Raw genomic sequence first — 23,212 nt, 5'->3', positions numbered from 1 at the left:
ATACAATGGCCTTCCATTAATCGAACCCATTCAAATCAGAACTCAACCACTGACGACAGACGAATCTTTGCTCCTGCTTATGTTAACTGATAAAGGACAACCATCACTATTCAGCTCAAAACCAGGAATCCAATACCTCATCTGAAAAGAACCCCAAACACACAATTGAGAATTTTCCACTAATCCCAAATCCATAAGATGCACCAAAAGCCTTTAATTAACCCGTGACTCCCTAACACGTCATTCCAACCACTGTCCCTATGAGCAAAAATGAGAATTGTAGAAATTCCTCATTTACCTCCAATCCTTAACAATTCAAGTGTACCCCCATGTAGCAAAACACCCGATACATTAATGAAGAACTTTTGATTTGAGACTCCAAAAACGGTTCCCAACGTTGATAATCAATCCCTTCCTAACAGCTTGCGAGCAAATGGAATTATTATGCAAACATTCCAAGAGACTTTGTGATATACAACCGATACCTCCAACAACCTTGAACCGTTCCTTTTATCCAAACCAGCTGATTGAGTGCCTTCCGACCTTCCTCAATGTACTGATGCCGAAAGTACCATAAGTAGAAGAAATCAACAATCATGAACATTGGGCCTGCAGCCTATGTATGAAATACCCTTACAAGGTCCTCAACATACTTCTGGATTGCCACAGAGCCCACAGCATGAGTCTGGAATGCCTTACCCGGTCCTCAACCCGTGTCTGGAATGCTCCCGCCATAATGCCGATCTTGTTGACATTAAATCTTTCACTTGGAACTCGCAACTCACACCACGACCAAAGCATTTTCAACCTCTTTCCGCCGCCTTGTAGGGACATGAACAACGTCCCTCTCAGCGCTAACTGCACAACAAGCCATAACTATACCACCCCCAATTCCTTTCACATACTAGCTGCTCCTAATGCCGAGCCCAACGCAATCATGGTCGCTTACGACCTGAGAACTGGATAACGGTTGCACCCTTGATCCAATTCAAAGGCTATCACCCAAAAGAACCATGCGAAAAATTCGATCCAAGCCCCAAGGATATCTTGCCCAACCCTCGTACACGCAATGATTTTCTACCATGTACATTCTTAGGGAACCCAAAACCTCATCCAAAAAAGGCATAAATACCAGAGTTCTAATAAACAACGAACCTCAATCATTAACGTATGTCATCCTCAAGATCGATCGAAGCAAGATCCCATACTCCCCTGAGACTAAACAGATTCCTCCAATACGCAAACAACTCTAGAAGACTACTAAAGTGATCCTGAATTCCACCCAACCATAGCCTGCTATGAATTAATATTCCACACCATCATTGAGGGTAAACATACCCAGAGACCAAAGGAACATAAAACATACTAAATTTGACGTTAAGCTGACACATCCATATAACTTCAACTATCACACTAAAACCTTCAAAATCCTTTGTCGAATGACAAACGATGCGACCAATAATCATGCACAAGACATTAAATCGAATGAACCAAAACCCTTGTGGGGTTGGACGCACCGACTTCTGAAACTGATTCCAACGGTTCCTTATCTAATCATTGACACCTCAAAAAGAAGCCACTAGCTGCAACGAGCTCCTTGACCAACCACTTTTTGATGAGAGACAATCCATGAACCTCCTGACCGATACATCTGATCGCTACCTAATATATTGTGACAACTGTCAATTCAGGTCATTCTCGGACTCATGCATCTTTATAAAAACCATACATGCACAACATGCCATGGCCTATTAGTATAAATTAGGTCAAAATCTTGCATGAACTAGGATCCAACTAAAATCTAGGACTAATATACTTGACTCTTACGATTCTAGTAAGTTGTTTAACTACAATAGGAAATGCCAATACCCGAATTAGAATAAAACTTCAAACTTTGTTACAATTGAAAAAGGGTATAAAACCCTAAAAATAAATTAAAATATTCTAATTTCATCCCAATATGATGGTGAATATCAAACAATGTTCCAAAAACTCTAAAGAGCCCAAAAATCCAAATTTATAAACTTTAAAGCTTAAAAACTTTATAAAATTTGCTATAAACTTCCTAATATAAAATTTTTATTAATCAAATTATAGATTATAATCAATGAAATAGAAATTTAAATTATCATACATTAATCATAATTGATTAGTTAAAAACAAGATTTTTATATAAATCAAGAATTGCTTAAAGAAACATTTTTATAAAAATTTAGGTTTTATAAAAATTGAAGGGAAATTTATTTAATTTGAATTAGGTGAGAGAGGGCCTCTCTTATACTCATAAAATCCGTCACCCTCTCTCCCATGCTCTCTCTTCCCAAAAACTTCAATCATTAAACTCATTCTTACACTTCAACTTCCCTCTTCATTCTCTCTCTCTCACTCCACCCTTTCAACTCTCAAACTCTCCTCCTCTCTCTCTAAGCTCACGAAAATATTCAGTCAAGAACACCTCTCCACACTCAAATCTTCATCTTGTAAGGCTATTCTTCAAGGTATTCACGAAAATCTTTCACCCTCCCTTACTTTTCCTTCTTGTTTTAAAAGGTTTTCTTGTACTTCTCTTCCTTCTACACCATTCTTTATGAACATTCATGAACATGTTCATGAATGTCGAGTTTGATGATGATGGTGGTAGGGTTTCACCCAAGAACAACATGCATGTTGTTTAATGGTGAAATCCAAGGACCAAAACCTATGTCAAACACTAAAGTTCGGATTTTTACAAGTTTTAAAGGCTCATACACCTTATGCATTCAAGTATTTCCTTTAAAAATATCACTATGACAAACATATGTCCATACATGGTCTTCAAACCGTGATGCATGTGATGAACACCAAGCTAAAGAGCTTGATGATCAAAGTACATTGTTAATAGTGCATGTAAATGATTTTGTCTATAAAAATATCTAAAAGTTCTTTTCTGTTCAAAATAAAAAAATTTCCAGATTCCCATTAAGGTAATATGAACATATGGAAAATCCCAAGAGTTTTTATCATTTCCTTGATTTATTAAAATTGTTACAAGAAAACAAGGGCATAAATCACATAAAATACTTACAGAGGTCTATAAATCCTGAATAAATTCGTGGGTGACGCCTATGGTGAATAATGACCTCTCATTAAGTTTCGTCGATTTATGTTTCTGTTTAGTATGACTTTTGATTTTCTTTTTGTTTGGTTCCAATAAATCGCAAAACCACTTTAGATAGTGTGAAAATTGTATCTAACAATTTTCGCAGCTCTTACCTGAGGTGGGAGACTCAGAAAAATAATTTCAGAATTTTTCATCATGCCTTTCTATTTTTCCCAATTTTTGGTAATTATAATGGCCTAAAAATAGGAAAAATAGTTCTGATTATCCAAAATTCATGACAATTTACCAGAACATCATGGTGTACATTAGGAGGTTACATAAAAATTTTGAGGATTTTTCTCTACTGTATACTATTTTTCTCCTATTTTCTAAGGTTAAATACACTTAAATACATTTAAATACACATAAATACCCAAAACCGGATTATACAATATGAAAACCATCTTTGGTATTTTTCCCAGGTTATTTACACTATAAATGATGTTACAAAATTTTTTGGTAATTTACTTTAACTGTTTATTATTTATTCTCCAATTAATGATTATTTAAGAGGATAAAACAAAGAAAAATAGAAAGCCCAACTGAAAAATATCTTTTATATTTTTCACAGTTTCTATATGTATAATAACAGTGTTACAAAAATTTTGGGTAATTTTGGAAACTGTTTTCTATTTATTTCAATTTTTATTAGAATAAATGCACAAAAATCATAAAATTAGGTTAAACAGTTTAGAAATCCATTTTTATATTTTTTCCAGCTCAAGTATGTCTAATGACAGTATTATAAAAAGTTTGGGAATTTTTATGCTTTTAATACTATTTTTCATTAATTTATGTTGTTATGAAGGCTTAAAAATTTAGAAAAATAGTTAGTCATATCAAAAATTCAAAGGAAATTTTCTGGAAAACCTCTACTGTATTTAGAATGAAAATACAAGGTTTGACAATTTTTGGAAACTGTTTGATAATATTTTACATTTTTAGGAATTTAAAACACCTTTAAATGTGTTGAAATACCCTCAAATTTATATTACTAAATCTGGAAAATTAATATCCCAAATAGTATTAATTGCATGACTATTAGAATTTCATCATTTCAGAAAATTTGTAACCAATTAATATAAAATCCAATATTAAAACATAAAATTGGCATTTCACTATATGTAGAGTTTAGTATATTAACATTAGGTTTCGACATGGAAACTCACTAGTGTGTGTTTGATGTCGTAGGATCCCGGTATTAAGACGTTGGTGTATTCCGAGGCACCACTTGTACCTACGCGAAACATTGTGAGTATTCACGCACTCCCCTATTTTCAGTTTTTATGTTTTGGGGTGGAAAAGCATGTCCCGAAAAACTATTATTTGAATGTTGTATTTAAATTGATTTGTATCAAACATGATTGCTATTTTATTGCTATGTCTCTCTATGTATGTCTATGCAACACAGAACATGAGAACTTATCGTACTAAGGCCCTTCCCTTATCTCTAACCATTAACTCTTTGAGCCAATGGTCATTATGGATAGCGCTATTAGGAATTGACAACTCCTCACTCGCCCTATTGCTGGAGTGCATGATACCATATTCATCTATGGAACGATAAGCATAGATCTTGATAGGGCTTCAGTCATAGGTTTGGTTGAGACTCATTGTTTGCTCATACACATACAAACTCGTTTCTCGTTATAGCAATAAACTTGTTATCAATAATAGCAATCAACTTTGTTTCTCATTAAAGCAATGTACTTGTATTTATGAAAAGCCTTATTCCAAATCTTGAATTTATAAACTTGTGAACTCACCAACTATTTTCATAGTTGACGCTCGTTTTACATGCTTTTTCAGGAAATAATTAGTAAGTGGATATAAAGATTCATCATCATAGAGCATGCTGCATCGTGTTGAAGTTATTTATGAAGTTATATTTTGAACAATGTTATTTTGGAAAAACTTGTACTTGTTTCTATTAAGCTATGGGTTGTAAACTTTTGAATATTGCTATGGTGATGTATCTTTATCTTTTGCAATGAAACCGTTATCGCTGTCATATCTTGCGTTTCCGCTTTAGCGGGGTGTGACATATATGCCCTTGCCTTAACCAATTCCCGAACCGAGATCTACATACACGCACCATAAATCCATATGAATTATCCTTCCAATACCACAATCTCGAATAGATTGATGATCCTCCAAATAGAATACCCAGTTCTCCCCCACTTTGGGTTCGAACTACCACCCACCGGTGTTGAAACCAACCCATAACTCAACCGGTTCAACCATCCATGACCCTGGAAGAATAACACACGCAGGGTGATCTTCCAGATAAGTATCAAACAAATCCTACTAGAATCTTAAATTTCAGCTGAAAACCTCTGAAATTTCCCAATCATGACCACTTAACATTAAGGATCCCTTACAGGAGCATAACCCAATACCGACTTATGATCCAAAACATATACTCCTTGCCTGCATTTCCAACAACCAATCCGGTACCTGTCCCGCCTATTTCCATGGAACGCGGACCCTTGGTTGCTACACAAGCATCCATACTACGTCAACCCTCCTATGCACTCCCATGCTGACATAATGTCGCCTACACCGCGGCCAATAGACTCCATGCAGGGTTCACATCGTAATACTGAAACTCACAAGCCTGATCACTCCTCCTCCAAACCCGGAAGACTGGAAGGGCATACTCCTTTCCGTAGATAGCAACAATCCAAACCATCAATCCACCACTCAAATTCCAGCTACGATCCCCAAGCCGATCATATCAATCATTTCCTCCTTGAGTCTCGTGACTCGATGTACAAGCTCTAGGAAAACCCTCGAGACCTCCAAACCAACATACTCATCTAGGTCCGAACCACTCAACCCAAACCGATATCGCCACTGGGGCTCGAAACAAATACCAAACCCATCCTTAAGCCTGAGCAACTAAAGCCAAATGATTGACAGATACGGAACCACTGCCACGAATTTGTTGGGTTTTATGTACTCTAACATTCCTATGGTGCACATACAACCCTAATGCTTTGGATCTAAGTTTTCTCTAATTATACATGCAATAAACATTTTCCAAAGCATGAAGCCTAAACTAGCATGCAAGGTGATATTTGAATCATAAAAACTAGTTAGAGTATTACCTTGTGTAGTAGCTTGAATAACTTAGCCTCAAGAAAGCTTAGCACCAATAGTGTGATGCCTCAAATGGAATCAAGCATGAAGCCTAAACTAGCATGCCAGGTGATATTTGAATCATAAAAGCTAGTTAGAATATTACCTTGTGTAGTAGTTTGAATAACTTGGCCTCAAGAAAGCTTAGCACCAATACTGTGATGCCTCAAATGGAATCACAAAACACCAAGAACAATTTAGGACGAATATGGAGAGGTTATAGAGACTAGAAATCGGATTCTACTCATGGAATAGCAAGTCGTCACCGATTTTAGCTTATATATATATATATATATATATATATATATATATATATATATATATATATATATATATATATGTATGTGTGTGTGTGTAGAATATCAAAGTTCATGTGTAACCCTAATCCATACCCATTAGCCCATGACCCATCGATTTGATTTGGATAAATACTTCATGGATTAACCATAAGCCAATCATAAATCAAACCATGGATCTTTAAGCCCAACTCATATGTATCATTTTAATTAGTCTCTTTTGATCACTAAATTAATCCTTAAATTAATTCTTGATCAATACTAATTAAATAATATGATTCCTCAATTAATATATTAGACTTATAATACATTAATAAATCATAAATAACCACTTACTCAAATATCCTTCCTAACATATTGCTTTGATGAATGCAACCCAAATGGACCCTGCTACTATCGGGTTAAGTACATACCAATTATAGTTATGGGCTTAGACACCTTTTCCAACAGTCTCCCACTTGGATAAGTTTAATAACTGTAATTGCCAATGTAACTTAAAATCCGATTAGGAATCGTAGCTCTCAAAAAACTGCTCATGAACTCTAACGTGTCCATTAGATAAGTGATCATATAATCCTCTGTTCTACAAGATATCGTGTGGACAAAGACATGGAATTAAAGTCATACTCATTGTCCAACATTTTGTTTCCCGATTTCTGATTTGTTTGACATAGAACTTAATTGAACACATAAATAGAGTTCTGACCGGGCCTGACACATAAGTCAAAACAAAATCATCGAGGGGCCCAATTGCTGGAGTGCATGATACCATATTCATCTATGGAACGATAAGCATAGATCTTGATAGGGCTTCAGTCATAGGTTTGGTTGAGACTCATTGTTTGCTCATACACATACAAACTCGTTTCTCGTTATAGCAATAAACTTGTTATCAATAATAGCAATCAACTTTGTTTCTCATTAAAGCAATGTACTTGTATTTATGAAAAGCCTTATTCCAAATCTTGAATTTATAAACTTGTGAACTCACCAACTATTTTCATAGTTGACGCTCGTTTTACATGCTTTTTCAGGAAATAATTAGTAAGTGGATATAAAGATTCATCATCATAGAGCATGCTGCATCGTGTTGAAGTTATTTATGAAGTTATATTTTGAACAATGTTATTTTGGAAAAACTTGTACTTGTTTCTATTAAGCTATAGGTTGTAAACTTTTGAATATTGATATGGTGATGTATCTTTATCTTTTGCAATGAAACCGTTATCACTGTCATATCTTGCGTTTCCGCTTTAGCGGGGTGTGACAGAAGTGGTATCAGAGCTAAAGTTATAGAGAACATCAGTTTTCCTTTAAGAAAACACAACCTATAACCAAAACTTATAAAAATTCTTTTTTACATCAAACATATTACTAATATAATTAGGTCGGGAATTGTATCGTTGGACCTCAATTAAACATAGCCTGATCACCTATGTTTAATTAAGGAAAGATTTATACAAAGCTTGAGCTAATTATAATGGGAATATGTTCAACAAATTTTTTGAGAAAACTTTATTTCAAAAATTCAAAAAGGTTAATTTTGGTGTGTGTAAGCATTGCATATTATAGGCATGCATTGTCATTTATTTCATATCTCATTGAATCTATGTCTCAGTCCACTATGTCGACATCGTCATCTTCTCACGCTACCGCCTCAGCTGATGAGTCCGGCTACGTCACTGTTATCCCTCGACGTGATCCCCCCGCCTCGGTGGAGGAAGACCCCTCGGAAGACACAGAAGATACAGGAAACTCGGTGGAGATCAGCAATGACAACACCCCGAGTCAGCAACGCGAGGCATCGCCTACATCGGTGTTGCCACAGCCACCACTTTATGGGCTTCGTATTCGGAGGACGGCGAGGAAGAGTGTTCCTATTCCAGGAAGGATAGCAACCAGTACAGCAGGACTTGGCACGGCAGGACCCAGTAGGGTAGGACCCAGCAATACAGGACCGAGAGCACCCCCACCACAGCGAGTCATAGGGATACCTGTCAGGCAGCCAGGTATGACCCCGGAGGAGTCCCGGAGAATGCATTCGATGGCAGCGGGCCTACGTCACAGTCTCGCTGTGATAGCTAGGCATCGGGAAGTTTTGGATGAAGTGTTGACAAGGATGGAAATCCTGTTTCAACATTCGATGGAGGCTGCTGACACTGCTAGTGCTGCTAGACGAGTGGCAGGTCGTGCAATGACCGCATATTATGTGCTTGGAGGGCTATTACTGATTGTGGTGTTGATGTTTCTTGTTGGGATAGCGATTAGTATTTGGTTCTGATTTCGGTATTTTATTTTATTTTGTCATGAAACGAAAACCCATGTTGGGTGTCTTTTGGGGAAAAACATTTAAAACTTTATTTTGGGAATTGATGTATTGCTTTGGTTTTAAGACTATTTCAAATGGTGATGAGAAGTTTATTTTATGTTTGAAAACTTTGACTATGAGGTCAAACCCTAGAATTTTCTTAGTCAATGGTCGAATAAAAAGATTTTTCTTTTCTTTCCTTTCTAAAATCTATATGCCTAGTATTAATGCAAACCATTAATTTGACAACACTTACGGTTTTCAAAATAGTAGTGAACTAAATATTATACATTATTTTATGTATTTATACGTATTTCTTCTCTTGTGTCTTAGAACCATGTCAGGAAGGCCTAATCGCGGGCGCCCACAGAACGAAACACCCGATGTTGCTCAAATTGTAGCACAACAGCTCTTGGAAGCAATCCCAAACATTGTTACTCAAGTAACTGCGGGACTTAATGCTAACCAAGGAAGTAGTGGAGGAACCGGGGAAACAATGAAAGAGAATGCAACTACAAGTCCTTTATGCCCTGTAAACCTAAGGAGTTCCACGGAAAGGAAGGTGCGGTCGGGTTGCTAAAATGGATTGACAGCATGGAATCGGTCCTTCACATTAGCAAATGCCTCGAGCGCAACAAAGTTGAGTATGCAACTTGTCTACTCCAAGATAGGGCATTGACCTGGTGGAATACTCTAGTGCAAACCCGAGGCCGTGCAGCGGCATATCAGCTAACTTGGGAAGACCTAAAGAAGCTGCTGATAGAGGAGTATTGTCCCAAGGATGAAATTCAGAAGCTTGAATCTGAGTTCAGGAACCATTCTATGGTTGGAACACAAATAGAGAAGTACTCAGTCCGATTTCGTGAACTAGCAAAACTGGTACCTTACATGGTTACTCCTGAGGAGAAACGGATAGATCGTTACATCTGGGGCCTGGCACCAGAGATTCGGGGAATGGTTACTTCAGTAAACCCAACTACCATTCAAAGTGCAGTAAATCTAGCAAATCGACTAACCAATGATGTGATAAGGATGGGAGCATCGACAAAGGAAAACTCTAGTTGCAAGAGGAAGCCAGCAGACCAGGGAGAGAAGAAGTATGGAGGCAAGTCAGGGAGGAAGCAGAAAGTCTCAAGAAACTTTATGGTAAGAGCCCAGGAGCAAGAACCAGTGAAAACTCAGGAATCGGAAGTCATGGAAGTGCAGGAGCGAAAGCAGTACTCAGGACCGCTTCCGAAGTGCAATAAGTGTAACTTCCATCACAAGGGAGCTTGACCATGTTGGATATAGTGTCTAAGTGCATAACTTTATTTGGTATGTACTTGACCCGACCCGGCATGGTCCATTTGGGTTGCATGGCATTTCAATACTTGGATAGACAAAATGAGAGAAAGTACACTTGTGATTATTAATATATTATAAGTTCTAATATATTAATAATAGTATTATTTAATTAGTATTGATCAAGTATTAATCTAGTATTAATTTGGTGATCAAAGTGAGACTAATTAAATATATAGGGTTGATTATGATAATCATCAATTCTTATATGGTGGATTAATGATCCATGGTTTATGGGTTTGGTTATAACCATATGGAGCTCCATGGATAGTCCATGGGAGTTACAAACCCATGGGTCATGAGGAATGAAGAGTCATGACAATTAGGGTTTACATTTGTAACTCCTAATTATGACACACTATAAAAGAAACCCTATAGCATGCAAAATGGGCACTAGAGTGTTTCTAGAGAGGGCATAACCGATTTTCAAGTGTAAGAATTATTCTCTCAAGTTATTCCAAGTTTTGTGGTGTTGTGTGAAGCATTTGAGGCACAACATTTGGGGTGCTAGGCTCACAAAGTCTTGAAGGAATCCAAGCAACAACAAGGTATGTATTTCTACTAGTATTATGTTTTATGTAATCCCCATGCCATGCTAGTTAGGAAATAACCTTGAAAACGAAATTTGCATGTATATAGAGAAAACATAGATTCAAGGTTATTAGGGTTGCATGTACACTTAGGAAGTGTTAGAATGCTCAAAACCCATCAGTGGTATCAGAGCCTAGGATTGTTTTCTGTATACTTGATGCAAAACTGCTTAAAAATCGAAAATTCTGCACTCTGACGACTGGACTCGCCGAGTTCATGGGGAGGACTCGCCGAGTCCATGAACAAATTCATCCTACTCGACGAGTAGAATAATGCACTCGACGAGTAGGAGCGTGCTGGGCAGTTTTTTTTTCGAGTTTTGTTGCTGGAAATGTATTAAAATCATTATCCCAATCTGTTTTAGACTTGTAAAATCTGTTTTTCAAAAGGATAATGATTATGTTAACCCATTTTACATGACTTTTATCAATTTTCAAGTATTGTATATGTTTATCTGATTTATTGAAATTGCTTGACATGAATTTGTGTTCTTATGAGTTTTAGAAGATCATAGGAATTATGTGTAACCTCCATGTGTGTTTAATTCATGATCTTAATGGCAATGATGGTGTCCATAACTTGTCCTCAAGTTATGGATAACCAAAAGTCACTTCTTTAAATTGTGATTAAAGAACTAAAGAGGTTTCATAAAATGAAGAGTCTTCATTTTATGAACCATTAAAAACTCATAAGTTACAAATTGAAGAGACTTGGAATAGTTTCAAATCTTGCCCTCAAGTTTTGGAATTTGAAAAGTCTTACACTTTAATACTTTAATTCCAAATTGAACCTTATATTTTTAAAAAGTTTAAAAATCAACACTTATACTATTATTATAATTTTATTATATAGATATGTATAAGAATATGTCATTCTTACCGTTAGTAGGCCTCATTCACGAAGCCGGTCTATAAGGGGGTATAAGGTTGTTGCCTATAAAATGGTGACTTAATGGGTGTCCACTCTCACCCACCGCTTCCTTGATCGGTGGAGGGTCGTTAGCCGAACGGGTAGGATACGACTTTAAATACTCATTAAAAGTATAATGAATTATAAAGTAACTATACATTATAAATTCCCAATCTTAGTTACTTTAGGAAAATGTGAAATTGGTGCTAGCCCATAAAATTACACTTTGTACCTTACCAAGTCGTTAGTGGAGCGTGTGTGGTTAACCGGCACACTAACATGGACTAGTAAGTGTGGCAAAGGGTAACTTGACTTTATTATAGATCGGTGGAGCGTGTGTGGTTAACCGGCACATCGATTAGGTAATATTGTTGAGGGTACCAAGTCAATTTGTATGGTTATTCACACCTTGTTTGTGATCCTCGGCATCCCAGTCACAAACTTGAGAGGGCACAATCGAGATTCAAACATGTCATTGAAAGTTTAATGTATCTCAAAAGATCTAGGAGTTTCAAATCCAATTAAAAACTTAATTATATTTCGGTTTTAGGGTGGAAATTGGTAAATCGTCATTTACCTACCTTCAACTATTTTATAATTTGGATTACGGCATCCCTCTTCCAGTTATAAATAGGTTGTTGGGTCCTAGCCTTAATATTTCATATTGGGTGTTATATTAAGGACTTTAAATCAACTAACTTGAATTTCTCCCATTATAGATGTCTAGTTTAGACAGTTATGGTCTTCCCAAATCTTTAGGAACAAGCTTCCTAATGAAGATGATATCCCAAATGGCAACCAAGGTGAAAGATCAATCCCTTTGTTGTGCATTAGTGGGACTGGAAATCATACTTCACTTCCTCCACCTCCTCCAATAAATCTCCTTATCCCACAAGTTTCAAGACCTGATAAGTTCTAAGTCACTCGATCCCTATTGGCAAACAAAGTCTATATGTGCTTAGGTCTTGGGGATTAAGTCCCATATTGACAAGCCGGGAGAGCCGGGTGTCGAAGTATCGAGGTAGCTGGCTGTTGACTTGGTTCTTCAGTCACTCCCTGATGACAGATCACGACATGACCCTTAATGATCTTACCTATTTGCTTGATGATGCTGAATCAGCAATGATTTGGAGCATTGGTAAAGCAAAATTTAATTGGAAGATCAACTTCCCAAACTTCCATGGACATTGACAATGGTAACATTGGAGGTCCAGAAAAACTTTTTCTTCCCAATTGAAAGGGATTGGCCATAGTCAACTCGGTTGACCAAATGGTAAAGAGAAAGGCTAAGTCTGTGTACCGTTTCCAAAGAGTCCATATGTTTCTGTTGCCAAAGGAAGGGCATTGGTTGCGAAGCTGCCAAATTTACCTAAAAGTCCATAAGGATAGTAAAGTCTAATGTTTGACTCTACTTTAGGTAAAGTCCATTATCTAACTTTATTAAGTTTCTATTTTGAGATTCTTATTGCATGATGTGACTGGGTCACATATTGATGTTTTAAGAATCAAAGAAGAGTGAAAAACTTAAAGGAAGTATATGCTGATTCTGATCGTGAAGATGGATTTCGATCGCATGGTTCGGTGATCAGAATTTTGAGTTGTTACTTAAAAGTTATGATATATTTCTTAGGAATAGATAACAACAAGTTTTCCATATGGATTGTAAGGATAAGTTTTCCGTAAAGTTTTAAAAATAAAAGAAAATGGTTTTGATTTTATTTTAAGTATCCTTACAATGGCATTTGTGAAAAAGGTTGTTGCTTATATGTTTCCATTGATAAGCAATATGGGTAAATGGATTTAATTCTTTCATTAGTGGTAGTGTCATAATTTACCAAATAAGGAAAGATTCTCATCACCCAAGTTTCAATTGGATAGAAACTTGGAATCATGCAAGTTGTATTGTGTGATGAATGAGAATTTTCATCTTTGGTAAATTAAGACTAATTCCTTGTTCACATTCGCATGTGAGTCAAGCGAAGGACTAAAGGATCGGGTACATTAAGTTGTGCACCAGTCAGGTCCACCACAAAGGTAGATAAGATTATTCGTTATGATTTACTAAAGTTTAGTAAATATGGTTATGCTTACGAGTTTAAGTGTAATTCTGAAACATTGGAAAAGTTTCAATGTATGGCAGAATGAATAAGAAGAATCAAATAAGGTAGAAAGATAAAAGTTTCTCCAATTTGAAAGAGATGGGAGAGTACTTGTGTATTTTGTTTTATGATTATCTTAGTGATTATGGAACCATATCACAATTGATCCTCTAAGGACACCTTAGTGTGTTTGTTGCCTGAGGAGAGGAATCGTGAATTGTTGAAATGGTTAAATCAAAAGATAATTCATACTTCGTTCCAAAAACAAATCCTGGAGTAATACTCCAAGATTGTAACTTGAGTGACATAGTCTTTAGAAGGTTCATAACACTTGTCAAATGTAGAGTAAGATGTTTCTGAAATGGTTCTTGACAAAGAGAAGTCTTATATGTCAAGAGGACAGTGGGAGTCTAAAAGATTCTGAAATAGTTTCAAAAACTAATCAAGAGTTTTGTTAATCACTATCCCACGACTTGAGGTTTGTAACCTATCGTGTTGACATATTCTTATTTCTGTGTCTATTCCAGTTGAAAGTTGATTATGCTTGTGAGTTCTATGAGTTCTCAATTGTTTGCATAACAACCCGGAAGCAATGGTGGGCATTGTGCTACCAGGTGGCAAGAAATTAAGATTGAACAAGTTCAGTCTATATGAGTTTGGATCTGTCACTAACCTTGTCTTGTGATTATGGTTATGACAAATTCACATGGATAGGAACACATACACCATAAAAATCTAAGTGTCATAAGGTTTCTCTTCGATTCATGAAAATGATGGTAAGGAAACTCTTTCACTAAGTAGATTTTGAGTAGATAGCAATTGTGAGAATGACAAAAGGTCTAAACATTATGATTACGGCATCCCTCTTCATAATTGTTTAGACACACAAGTGAGCTATCTAAGGAAAGGTGTATGGTTTTGATAAAGTCTTATCAAAGAAATTGCGTATCAGAAATCTGAACTTTGGTAGTAAGATAATAATCATTATGCTAGTGGGAGGATGATGTTAATTATAGAAAACAAAAGTTTCAATTCGCCTTGAAAAAGTTGTTTTGCTATAATTAAGGGAGAGGATTTTGTACTTCACTCCAATTCTACAAGCTTAGATTGAGAATTTAATCTACTTTAGTCAAGAATATATATGAATGTTATGCTGGAATGGTTCAACATAAGGAAATTCTATATATGTTGCGTTCTCAAAATTCGATTATGATTACGGCATCCCTCTTCATAGTTCGAATTATGAAAACATGGCAAATAAAAAAAAATTATAGCATAAATCATGTCCCATATGCTTTGGGTATAGGTTTGATTACATGTGCTATAATATTCATCCATTCTAAATTTTCCAAATGCCTAGGGCATTAAGATGGAAAAAGGAATAGAACTGGAAATGACTAAAATGATTAAGCAAAGTTGTCGAGGACAATCTGAGGTTTACCAAAGATTGGTTGCTCATGGACAATTAGAAGTATAGAGTAAGGACCATATTGACATATTTTGAAAAGAGGCAACTCTTGTTCATAAGTGATGGTCAAAATGGTAATATGGAATTGTCTCCATAGGTGGAAGTTATTCTTTGAATCTGTGTAAGATTAAAGAACTTAATGCTAAGAAGGATGTTCAAAGGAATGTACTTTGAATTTGAGACTTCATTTCCATGGAATTGTTTTCCATTGGAATACTTTGTAATGTCTGTTGCTAAGTCTTTGTGACTTCTGTGTATAGTCATTACAAGGGGATCATTGCATATAAGTTTAGAATCTAACAGATTACAGTAAATGGCAAGAGTTTGGTATTCTTGCATTTACAACGAGGATTGGAATTGTGAAATGAGCATCATTGGAATATTGTCAATTGATCTATATGTAAACATAGTATGCATACTTGGAGTATGGCATAATTGTTGTTTGGAAAAACATAGTGTACATGCTTGGAGCATGGGACAACTAATGTTTTAATTCAAGCATAAAGTTGATTAATCGAAACATAAATAATGAGTAATCAATATGGTGCTTAAATAAAAGGTGTTTTTATTTACACTCAAAGTGTTGGGGCCATATAAGATTAGTATTATTCTTGTGTTTCACTTTGCATGTTTTGACTTCCAGAATTATTATGTTATGGTATATATCATATTATTCAAACCATCCACAGTCAGTCATATGTTGGAAGTAGATATGAATCAAGACTGTCATGAATTTGGCTTGTATGATTTGTCTAAAGTGCTTTAGACAATGCAATGGTTGCTACAACATTCATGAGTACTCATATGGGCTGAGTATTGGATTCAACCCACGCTCACTTGCATCACTTCATGGAATTTATCTCGAGTGATCGTGAGACGGTAATATCATATAAATCTTCAAACCTAAAGATATGAGTTGTTGACTATGAGTTGGTTATTCATTGATTGTACGAAAACGCATTGGTAACTCGATGTTATAAAACGTGCCTTTGTGAATAATTCAACAAGTAGTTAGTACAAGCATATCAGTCGAAGTTTATATGTTCCTTCTAGAAATAGAAGCGATATCTGGGCCCCTCGATGATTTGGTTTTGACTTATGTATCGGGCCCGGTCAGAACCTAATTGATGTGTTCAATTTAGTTCTATGTCGAAACAAATCAGAGATCGAGAAACAAATGCTGGACAATAAGTAAGACCATGTTCCATGTGTTTGTCCGGCTGATATCATGAGAATAGAGGATTATATGATCACTTATCTTAAATGGCGTATCATCATCATCTCAGTTGCGAGAGACTTTGAAAGAGCTACGATTGCTAGTCGAATTTTGAAGTCATATTTGCAAATATAGTTATTAGACTTATCTAAGTGGGAGACTGTTGGATATAGTGTCTAAATCCATAACTTTATTTGGTATGTACTTGACCCGACCCGGCATGGTCCATTTGGGTTGCATGGCATTTCAATACTTGGATAGACAAAATGAGAGAAAGTACACTTGTGATTATTAATATATTATAAGTTCTAATATATTAATAATAGTATTATTTAATTAGTATTGATCAAGTATTAATCTAGTATTAATTTGGTGATCAAAGTGAGACTAATTAAATATATAGGGTTGATTATGACAATCATCAATTCTTTTATGGTGGATTAATGATCCGTGGTTTATGGGTTTGGTTATAACCATATGGAGCTCCATGGATAGTCCATGGGAGTTACAAACCCATGGGTCATGAGGAATGAAGAGTCATGACAATTAGGGTTTACATTTGTAACTCCTAATTATGACACACTATAAAAGAAACCCTATAGCATGCAAAATGGGCACTAGAGTGTTTCTAGAGAGGGCATAACCGATTTTCAAGTGTAAGAATTATTCTCTCAAGTTATTCCAAGTTTTGTGGTGTTGTGTGAAGCATTTGAGGCACAACATTTGGGGTGCTAGGCTCACAAAGTCTTGAAGGAATCCAAGCAACAACAAGGTATGTATTTCTACTAGTATTATGTTTTATGTAATCCCCATGCCATGCTAGTTAGGAAATAACCTTGAAAACGAAATTTGCATGTATATAGAGAAAACATAGATTCAAGGTTATTAGGGTTGCATGTACACTTAGGAAGTGTTAGAATGATCAAAACCTATCAGCCCAGTGTGCCAAAACTGTAAACAAACAGGCCATTACTCGAAGTATTGTAAGCTGAATAAGGATGGAAAAAGGGCATGTTACGAGTGCGGGAGTGCTGATCATCTCCGTAAAGCATGTCCCAAACTGAACAAGGGGCCTGGTAACAATGGACAAAGCCAAGCTAGGCAAAATTTCCAAGGAAATCAAGGTGGGCGGCCAAGGGGTGTAGCCTTTGTGATTGGTGCAGAAGAAGCTCGTCAGAACCCTGAGGTGATAACAGGTACGTTTCTCCTGAATAACCATTTTGCATCAGTAATATTCGATGCGGGAGCAGAAAGGAGTTTTGTTTCTTTAGCATTTAGACCGTTAATTGACTTGAAATCGAGAAAGATGAGGAATACTTATGCTATTGAACTTGCTGATGGGTATGAAATTAGGGCTAATGAAATAATTCCTGGCTGTACTCTGAATTTAGCTGATAAACTCTTTAGCATTGACCTAATTCCTATAGAGCTAGGTAGTTTTGATGTAATAGTAGGAATGGATTGGTTATCCAAAAATAGAGCGGACATTGGTTGTTACGAGAAAGTCATCAGGGTACCTCTCCCTAATGGAGAAACCCTTATCATACATGGTGAGAAGCCAGGAAGAAGTTTAAACATTGTATCAAGCATGAAGATTCACAAGTATCTGAAGAAGAATTGTATTGCATTCATGGCCCACATGCTAGAAAGAGAACCTGAAGCTAAGCAACTCAAGGAGATTCCAGTGGTTCAAAACTATCCCGAAGTGTTTCCGGAGGAATTACCCGGTCTACCCCCTCACAGACAGGTCGAATTTCGGATAGACTTAATTCCCGGAGCGGCACCGGTAGCAAAAGCACCATATCGCCTCGCGCCATCCGAGATGCAAGAACTGTCCGGACAACTTCAAGAATGTCACACCCCCAAACCAAGGATGGCGGAAACGTCCGGGGGTGGAGGACTTCATGTATAGTATCATAACAGCAATTGTAATAGTAATTCAAGCAAACACAACCAACATATATATAATTGAAAAAAAATTACATCATTGTATGAATTACATGTTTACGAATCAATTACAATATGTTGATAAAATATGAAATAGTAGACGCCTTAGCGTCCCATCCTCAAAAGCACTTGATTACATGTTTAATGATTTCCTGAGAATACAAGTTGTTTGAAAAAGTGTCAACACAAAGGTTGGTGAGTTCATAAGCTTTTCGTTTGTAAAAGTAGTATTTGTGTTAGAAAAATCCAATATTTTCCTTAATGTGTAAATGTAGTCTTAAAACCCAAAGACCGAAATGTACAAGTAATTTGTCATATTTATAGTAAAACAATGCAAGTTTAAATCGACATAAACTCGTTAAATTTTAATGAAGTTCCCGTAATTTCCAATGTTTGTTAATACTTTATGTGAGTTTATTATAACCATACTATGACCAAGGTTGCCTAAAACGACGTTCTTCACGCGTCGGAAATGTTATGACATTTGTCACCCCAGACCTATCGGTCTAACTGTTGCATGCAGTTTAGGTGTGGGTTTGTCAAACCCAATATAGATCTATACACAAGTATCACGCTCTCCCTCAAGGAGACTCTGGTTACAATACAGGACTTAATGGTAATTTGAAGTAAATGTCTCACAAAGTCATTAACGGAATTACGTGTTATGAAAACTTGGTACCGTATGGCCGTACCTTGCTTAATGAAAATATCCTTTGTATAAATGTACCCTTTTTAAATGTATGTGTTATGTAATGTATCATAAACTATACCTATTATAGTTTATCAACCAAGGGTAGTACGTGGTAATGTATACAAACTATATTCAAAATAGTTTATTTAATGTTTGAATGTATCGATTGTACTTTGATTATAATCACTTGCTATTCTTTATATTTTATATGACCAAATCCAGTTGTAAACTGATGTGTGTCTAAATATTAAGATAAAATGTCATATATTGCAGTAACATATAATCACATAAAGATATACACCTTGCTCAACATGTTACAAGGTGAAATGAAATTAACAGCAACTTTTCGTTAAAAACAGTTTCTGTTACCGTTCTTAGAAAATTTATAGAAAAATCATCAAAGCTCTAAATCCAAATCCGCAAATTTTGAGAGTTTGGAATATGAGTCTAGTTTGTTCGTAAATTTTATCATGATTTTTAGTGATCTCTAACAGAGGTGAAAATGTTCATAATCACAGACTGGTCCGGGTTTGCCTCTGAAATGACAGGCAGTTTTGTAAAAATCACCATAAATTGTAGAAAAATCATATGGAGATGTGCAAGTAGCCATTTTAAAGCTAAGAGTTTGATCTACTTGCACCTGAAACAGTTTTGAAAACTAAAATATTTAATTTGACCAAAACAGTTCGTGATTAACGTCCATCTTTTCTGATGTAATCTGTTAGGAAAAGTTTAATTGTGTTCTTGATGATTTTACTTGTATTCCCCCCCTTAAAACTTAAGAAAACATGTAAATGTATGGGTATGAACTCACCTTATGTGGTTTCAGTAGATGAAAGTGAGAGAGAGGAAGTGTTCAACCCAAGAACACTAAGAAGATGTCTTGACGACTCGAGAATCTAACACCGAATAAGATGGAACTTGTGTAAGATATCAATGATTTGAGTAGAATGGAGTTTAATAATTATGTGAATGATGAAGATACTTACTAATTGAAGAAAGAAATCCCTGGAGAAAGCCTTGAAGTTCTTGAAGTTGAGAGAAAAGATGAGAGAATTTTGGAGAGTGTTCTTGGTTGCTAAGTGTAGAATGAAAGAGTTTTATGGAGAATGAGGAGAGAGGATCAATCCTCCAGCTCTTAGAACGTGGGAAGAGCTGGAGATTGGCTGTAAGGGTCCACTAAGGAGACAAGGGGTAGTGGGAAAGAATGGCTAATCATAGAGTGAGGTGGTGGTGGTTTGCTTTTGCCATAAATTAAGGAAAAGCAAATATTCCCTCAATAATTAGTTCAATCACCAATTCTTTTAATATATTTTATAAAAACCCTGGAGATTTAAATATTTTGGGGCCTTAGTTTATAAAATAAAGTTTTGGGTGAAAATCCCACGTTAAAATAATGAAAAACGGAGTTAAAACGAAGTCGTAGTCGAAAAACCGGTAAAAAGGAGTTGTCTGCGAGGCTTCGGACCTTCGGACCCTCGCTTCGGACCTTCGGACCCTCGCTTCGGATCAGAGGCCTCGGATGCGAGGCTTCGGATGCGAGGCTTCAGATGCGAGGCTTCGGTCCAGAAGCTTAGGTTTCGGATCCTTAAAGCTATTTTACTCGTTTTTACTCCGTTTCAAGCGATTTTTGACCCGGTCAAGGGTCGAGATGACCCAAATGATTACAAAAAGTTAAAGTAACTTTTGAGTGAGATTTGGGAGAGATTTGGGAGAGATTTGGGAGAGATTTCAAATAGAAAGAGATAGAGTGAAAACGATTTAGAGAGGTTTCGTTTGTGCTTAATTTGAGTGTCCGGCTTCACAACGCAAGGTTCGTAAACCCCATTAAACCGTGTTTTAGTGTCTTACACAATCCCGATGATTGTGTAATAGTGTTTTATCGCTTTGGTTCGTTGTTTAGCACTTGTTAAGGCTAAGGAAAATCAAACACATGAACTTTCCAAATGATGATTTCTCATTAAAATAGCGAATTGTATAGTGATTACATAACGTAAACCCTAGCATACAAGGGTTATTGGAGTTGACCGGTTTGACTTGTTGACTTTGAATTGACCGAAATTTGACGGTTGTCACATCATCCCCCCGTTAGAAGGAATTTCGTCCCGAAATTTTCATTTTGACTGGGATTTCAAGAGTTTGGGAAGAGATGTGGATACTTTTGTTTCATCTGATCCTCGCGTTCCCAGGTGAATTCGGGTCCTCGTTTAGCGTTCCAACGTACCTTCACGATGGGAATACGACTTTGTTTCGTTCGTTTGATTTCCCGATCCATGATTTCGACTGGTTCCTCCACGAAGTGGAGATTTTCGTTAACTTTGATTTCGTCGAGTGGTATTACGAGTGTCTCATCAGACAAACACTTCTTTAGGTTCGACACGTGAAATGTGGGATGTACTTTGTCGAGTTCCTGAGGTAATCGAAGTTTGTATGCTACTGGCCCAATCCTAGCAAGGATTTCGAATGGCCCGATGTACCTTGGATTTAGTTTCCCGCGTTTGCCGAATCGTATCATTCCTTTCCAAGGGGAAACTTTTAGTAGTACTCTATCACCCACCTGGAATTCCAAGGGTTTGCGTCGTTTGTCTGCGTAACTCTTTTGCCGATCGCGAGACGCTTTTAGTCTCTCTCGAATTTGAACGATCTTTTCTGTGGTTTCCCTTATGATTTCAGGGCCAGTGAGGGTGCTATTAGAGACTTGCCCTCTAGCTAGCTGTGTATCCCCCACCTCAGCCCAACACAGGGGTGATCTGCATTTGCGACCGTAAAGAGCTTCGAATGGAGCGACTTTGATGCTAGTATGACAGCTGTTATTGTAGGAGAATTCGATAAGCGGTATATGGGTATCCCATGCTTTACCGAAGTCTATCACACAAGCTCTTAACATGTCTTCCAACGTTTGAATGGTTCGCTCGCTCTGTCCGTCGGTTTGTGGGTGGTAGGCCGTACTCATGTCAAGCCTAGTTCCCAATGATTTTTGTAGAGACTGCCAAAACCGTGAGGTAAATCTACTATCTCTATCGGAGATAATGGATATCGGCACACCATGGAGTCGTACAATCTCTCTGATGTACGTTCTAGTCAGCTTCTCCATCTTGTCGGTTTCTTTCATTGGTAGGAAGTGTGCTGATTTGGTCAATCTGTCTACAATTACCCATATTGTGTCAAGCCCGCCCGATGTCTTAGGCAGCTTCGTTATGAAGTCCATGGTTATTCGTTCCCACTTCCACTCAGGTATATCCGGCTGTTGTAATAGCCCGGATGGTTTCTGGTATTCGGTTTTGACCTTAGCGCAAGTCAAGCACTTGCTCACATAGGTAGCAATCTCAGCTTTCATGTTCGGCCACCAGTATAATTTCTTGAGGTCCAGATACATCTTATCCGACCCGGGATGGATGGAGTATCGAGTCTTGTGTGCTTCATTCATGACGACATCTCGGAGTCCACCGAACTTCGGTGTCCAAATCCGGTTCATGATATAACGTGCTCCATTATCCTTGACTTCTAAGTTTTTATCCATTCCCCTTAATGTCTCTCCTGCCACCTTTTCTGGTTTCAAAGCTTCCAGTTGAGCTTCCTTGATTTGTATGGTCAGGTGGGAATGGATTGTCATTGTTAAGGATTTTACTCGGCGGCCCGAGTACTCCTTCCTGCTTAGAGCATCGGCCACTACATTGGCCTTGCCCGGATGATAACGAATTTCGCACTCGTAGTCATTCAGCAACTCCACCCATCTCCTCTATCGCATGTTGAGCTCTTTCTGATTGAGGATATGCTGAAGACTTTTGTGATCAGTGAAGATAGTGCATTTCGTGCCGTAGAGGTAGTGTCTCCAGATCTTCAAAGCGAATACCACTGATCCTAATTCCAGGTCGTGCGTAGTATAATTAACCTCGTGCGTCTTAAGCTGTCTTGATGCATGCGATAACCTTCCCTCTCTGCATGAGCACACATCCGAGGCCTTGATTCGAAGCATCACAGTACACTACGAAGTCCTCGGTTCCCTCTGGGAGAGACAAGATCGGTGCGCTGCATAGGGCTTGTTTTAACGTTTGGAAAGCAGTTT

The sequence above is a fragment of the Lactuca virosa genome, chromosome 2 (assembly GCF_052849685.1).
Source record: "Lactuca virosa cultivar CGN04683 chromosome 2, Lactuca_virosa_CGN04683_v6, whole genome shotgun sequence".
NCBI lineage: Eukaryota > Viridiplantae > Streptophyta > Magnoliopsida > Asterales > Asteraceae > Lactuca > Lactuca virosa.
This window is presented reverse-complemented; position numbering follows the sequence as displayed.